The sequence below is a fragment of the Tamandua tetradactyla genome, chromosome 7 (genome assembly GCF_023851605.1).
Source record: "Tamandua tetradactyla isolate mTamTet1 chromosome 7, mTamTet1.pri, whole genome shotgun sequence".
Taxonomy (NCBI): domain Eukaryota; kingdom Metazoa; phylum Chordata; class Mammalia; order Pilosa; family Myrmecophagidae; genus Tamandua; species Tamandua tetradactyla.
The window spans coordinates 162,543,179-162,548,733 of NC_135333.1; the positions used below are offsets into that span (position 1 = coordinate 162,543,179).

Here is a 5,555-nt window from a genome sequence, read left to right on the forward strand (position 1 = left end):
CTTACAATAGTCCAGAGCTGTGACACAGCAACAGAAACAGAAATACCAGTAAGCTACTTCCCTATAACTTCTGCCTTCGTTCCTTGATTTTTCCTGTAGAGTGTCAAAGCTTTAAATAAAAAACCTTAAAAAAAAAAACCTCAAAACTTTCCCACATGCTTCTTAGAAACTAGACTGTTGGATTAATCCAAAATGGTACTGTTCTGTTTTCCACAGTTGTTGAGACCACTCAAAAAAAGAAAAAAAAACACACAAGATAATAACAAATGCATGCAATCTGACCAACACAAGTTGGAGGAGCCCACGACTCTCCTTCCACTGGACCCCTCCACCAGTGCTCCCTAAAATGCATTGGTTTTCTGCTCAGTCACCTTGTTGACTCACGTTAATTTTGCAGTCAACCAAATATTTGTGTCTCTTCAGACATGCTGTTGAGGACTCTGCATCCCAAGTAATATAAAAAGAGAGTTTTATTGTGTAATTCCCTAGTCTTTTGACTTTCAAAGAGGATTTAAAGCATGGTCAGACTATGAACAAGCATTTGGGATACAAAAAGTGAGGACGGAATGGAATGATCAAAATAGGAATGTTTGCGTTCGTTTGGTGTTTTTTGGTATTCAAAAAAATAAAATTTGAAAATTTAAAAGAAAAAGTGAGGGTGGAGGAGGTGGCAGGCAGTATTCTCAGCAATCTAGAGGAAACATTCTTTGCTTATGAAAAAAGACACACCAACCTGTTTCACCCGAGTCCAACTGCCAAGAACAGAGAATATTTATTGAGAACCAATTAGGTGCCAAAGTTATGTTAGGCTTTACCTGTGTTATCTATATATGTGTAACATAGGCTTTCCTTAGTTCAGCTTTAATCCTCTCAGCAACACTGGGCCAAGGTGTGGGGAAATAAATAAATACCAGATAAAATTATTCCCATATGTATATAAAGAATTTGCCCAAAATGACATAACTAAAAAGTGATGCAGGTTTTATTTGGCTCCCAAATCAGAGTGACTTTCTTTTAAACAATCACCAGTGATTGAATAAGGGTGAAAGGTAGGGCAGCAAGTAGCAAGACATCTGTACAGTTCTTTCTAGTTTAATGAAGGACTTTCACCTACATTCACTCTTTACGCTTGACCCCTGCAAAATCCTCATGTGATATAGTCCTATCTACCCAGCAGAGCAGGTGATACGTTCTTTGCAGGTAAAGGTGTCAGAGCTCAGGGGACCAAGTGACCTACCCAAGGCCAGCCGCTAGCCAGTGGAGGTGGCAGACATTGACCCTGGGCTTGCTGACAACAAATACGGGGCAAGCACAGTTCAGGGCAGCCCGTGAAGGGCAAAGAGGCCAGCAGGGGTCTGGGGCAGGTGGCGACCCAACAGCATGGGGTCAGAAAAGGAAGCCAACACCCCAATCTTACCAAGGAAAGGTAACATTCTAGTTGTGTTTTTTTTTTCTTTTTTAAAAAAAATATGGAATGCTTCACAAATTTGCGTGTCATCCTTGCTCAGGGGCCATGTTACTCTTCTCTGTATCACTCCAATTTTAGTCTATGTGCTGCTGAAGCGAGCACTTTATTCATTTTTTTAAGCCCCTCTCTCTCTCTCTGCAAAATAACATCAAAGAAATTTTTACAAGGGAGTCTTCAAGAGGCAGAGGAGAAAGAAAGCACGAGTTGGTAAATGAAGAGGCAGAGACAACGCTGCTGCTTCTTTCACAGGCCTTTGCTGAAAATACCTCAACAGGGGCGAGGCTGCCTTTCCTGGCAATGACACTGGTGCAGTAGATTTGTACGGCGCTGGAGGCTGCAAACCAGAGACCAGCGAATCTTGTCTGCTTTCTTCAGCAAAGCCAGAATTTAAAAAAGAAGGAAAGAAAGAAAAGAAAGGTACTCAAAATGCATCAAATGTGTTCATTTCACAATCGGTTGAAGACAGGTAGAATTCACATCAGTCAAGAATCCACTGAACATTTGTTTTCCCCAATCACTTAAACTCCACTTAAGTCAAGCACCAGTTTATTCAAGTCTGTGAAATAAAAGCGTCACTGTTAACAAATTGCCTGCTGGTGACTTGTTCCACACCACATCTACTCAAATGAAAGCCCTCTGGTTCAGAATCCTCTCTTTTCCTATGGCATCAATCAGGTTAATTGTACTTTTTAAACCTGACTGCAAAATCTTTCTCCTGAAATCTCCTCAATTGCCCAGAACCCAAGGTCAACACTGATCTGGGAACGCTACATGCCATCAGTACCAAGCCAACATTCTTTACCTGTCAGCAGCTGGGGACATGGGTTTTATGACTGTGTACAAGTAAGTGCCTTGCAGTCTTATTTCTTAAGCCAAGGCTTTTAGAAATCCAGGAGCAGACACTGCTGAGCTTCTCCTCCAGCTTTCCATGTGTGGCTGTGAGACAAAAGCACCCAAGGACCTTAAAGATAAATGCAGATGTCTTAGACCCCTTACAGAAAAGTTTCTGCTGCACAGAAACATGTAAATTACATTATGAGGAAGCCATCAGCAAACTTCAGTGGTGGAAGATGAAGGGAGAACTCAGAGATTCAAAGAGTCTTTAAAGACATAACAACCAAATGCTGCCTCCCATTTCAAACAAACCCACAGTGAAAACACAATCAAAAGATTATTTGCCATATTTGGGCTACAGTTGACATTTTAAACATAGATTGGAAATGTGGTAATAGTAAGGAATTATCACTTCTTTTGGGTATAATAATGATATGGTTGTTTTTAAGAAACCGTTCATATCTTTTAAAACATATTCTGAAATACTCTTGGATGAAATGATACAGTGTCTAGGGTTTGCTTCAAAATACAGGGAGAGTGAGTAGAGACATAGATGAAGCAGGGTTGACCATGAGCTGACAGCTGTTGCAAGGTGTTACATTCACAGTTCATTAGGCTTTTCAGTTTACTCTGGTCTATACTTGGATTTTTCCATATAAAAAAACTTTGTCTCCCCAAGTTTGTGAACTATTGTTCTATTTCTGTTTTCCCCACACTTCAACACACCCATGTACTCATGAACGCACCTGCATACATGCAACATCCTTTGCATGATGCATCTTCACTCTTTATTTCCCAGAGGAGAGGAAATGGGGATGTGGGAGTTGGCCATTTTTTGTGATGCACAAATACAAGTTTTAGTCTCTCTTATGTGATTTGTACTAGTTCGAGACCAAGGTACACAGAAGAGCTGTTACCAAGGTTAAATTGCCCTGGTTGCCTCTAAAAGACTAGTCCCCTCTCCTTTTAATCCATTGCTTCTTCATAAACTACCGTGTCTGTGGCACTACGTGTGAGTGGGTGAGTCTGTGCACGTGCGTGGTGTGTGCTAGGGCTGTCTCGTACCTTTGTGCAGGTTGTACATGGCACAAGAGTATCACATTTAAGCTAACAAGTAGAACTATGTACTTATGATGACAACTGTCTTGCAAGTGGAAGCAAAATGTCTTGTTCCTACACAATCAGTATACTTTGATAACTTTCCAACAGATGGAAGCAAAAGTGTCTTAAAGCAGGCACTCCTTTACTAATTATTCACTTACTAGATGGGCTAGCAGTGGCTCTGAACCGCCCCAGTGTCTGAGTTCCAATTCCATCCCCAACACTCATTCACCAGCTGAATAATCTTCACAAGATTACATTTTTACCTGTGAAATGGTAAAGAGACAATCACCTACCCTGAGAGGATGCTTCAGAGCGTTAAATGCATGCTAAAAAAGGGCTGGCACACAGTAGGCCTTCAATCAATGCTATAAGTTATTATCATATCTACTCATACATACTTAATTCTATATGTGTAGGTGTGTGTAGGAATGTGCATGTGTATATTCATAAGCTGAATAAATTACTGCAGTGGACTTCAAAAAGATTATATCTGCCATCTTACCACTCCCAGCCATTATTAAAAGAGGACATTCTCCTAACCACTAAGTTTTTTAAAATGCAGAAAAGCACAGGCTTCAGGTAAGAAGCCAGGGTTTCTAAGCTTCCGCACACAGAAGCGTATGTGTTCATGCTGACTGAAAGCACTCTGAAGAAAAATTCTGGGGTTTTTCCACCAGCCTAACTACCGGGCCAGTACGCCCGTAATGGGGACAGAGCCAGTGTGAGTTTCCAGTCACAAAGGGGGTTTTGCCCCACAGGCAGAATAGAGTCAAAAAGTTTCAAGAGGTTAAAAGTCTATTTTTAAAAGGAAAGAACACAGAGCATGCCTTTAACTTGGTGTTAAAAATAAACTCAGCGGCCTCCTCTGCAGGGCCACCCCTTCCCTTGCCTCCAGGGCTACATGGGTCTCAGTTCTCAAAACCAGTCGAATCCTCTCCAAAAATGGCCTCAGAGAACACGGCTATGAGACGATACCCGGAGCCCTTGATGGTGCACCATGCATGGACCACATCTGCGTGAAGATTTGCCAACATAAATTTTTACTTCTTTTTTTAGTTCCGCAGAGGCTCCCCAGAAAGCAGAGGGGATCATGACTTAGAGTCAACCCATGTCAGGGGCGAAGTAAAATCTCCACACCCAGACAAGCAAGCTGGAGTCCTGGGAACCTTCCCTCATGCCTGGGAAGATAATCCAAGCAGGAGGATGTTTTTATTTTATTTTTTATCTATTTTTTGGTGCCCAAGCGGGGAAAGGAGGGCGTTTTTATTGAATGCTATTTAAAATCGGGGCGTAAGCACAGACCATTGCCCTTCCCTGAGGTGTAGCTGACCACACAGACACTTCTGTGCTGAGCTGGTGTCACTAAATTCCATTAAACCACCACCACCACCAGCTCCCACGATCAGATGTGCCCGTTTCACTCACAAAGCAGCCGATCTGCAGCGCAGAAGCATTGCTGTCTGGAGCGAGGCACCTGATTTCTGACTGCGTGCAGACGGTGAAGAGATTTCGGCAAAGAGAAGAAAGAAGCGAGCCTGCGGGCAGGCCTGAGACCTCACTGGGGGTTAAAAAAAAGAAAGAAAGAAAAGGTGAGGGATTAACCGGTCCAGGTTAAGGACTTGTTTAGTTCAAAAGATTTTCTTTTCTTTTTTTAAGACAGCCCTCAGGCAGCACAAGATAAAAGAAAAGGCAATAAAATTCATTTTAGGAAATACACTTCAGGTCTCAGGCCTGCCTCTAATTTAGTATGTGACCTCAGTCAAGCCATTTCCTTCCCTATAGTTTCTGTTAGGTCAGGGGACCGGGGAAGAGTATTGCAACTGGAGCTGTGTAGGCTGTGTAGCCCCTTTCAACATGGCTTCTGGAACCGCCCCTTCCTGACACCTGACTTCCAGAGGACCGCCCCTTCCGACCACCTGACTTCCAGAGGACCGCCCCTTCTGACCACCTGACTTCCAGGGACCCGCCCCTTCCAACCACCTGACCTCCAGAGGACCGCCCCTTCCGGACATCACCTGCCCCCCCTTGCTTAAAAACCGCCCACGCCATCACCCGAGCGCGCGCACTCCCTTCATCTTGGGTTCGGTGAGCTTAGCCCTGGAGCGGAGACACCCGCTTTAAATTTCCTGGTCTACTTTCCTTTTTTCTC

At 43.2% G+C, this 5,555-nt stretch overlaps 1 long non-coding RNA gene and 1 other non-coding gene across 3 annotated transcripts; both read right to left on the reverse strand.

The window, feature by feature from the left end:
* Positions 1–561: 561 nt before the first annotated feature.
* On the reverse strand, positions 562–5,300 carry LOC143690295 (uncharacterized). Of its 2 annotated transcripts, XR_013179123.1 has the most exons (4): positions 4,832–5,300; positions 3,565–3,669; positions 2,271–2,429; positions 562–1,837 (listed from the first exon to the last, which is right to left on the reverse strand). It is a non-coding gene; the product is annotated as an uncharacterized LOC143690295 (long non-coding RNA). The 2 variants fall into 2 exon arrangements; XR_013179124.1 differs by lacking the exon at positions 2,271–2,429.
* On the reverse strand, positions 1,464–1,570 carry LOC143642964 (U6 spliceosomal RNA). Its single transcript, XR_013156022.1, has one exon. It is a non-coding gene; the product is annotated as a U6 spliceosomal RNA (small nuclear RNA).
* Positions 5,301–5,555: the final 255 nt, after the last annotated feature.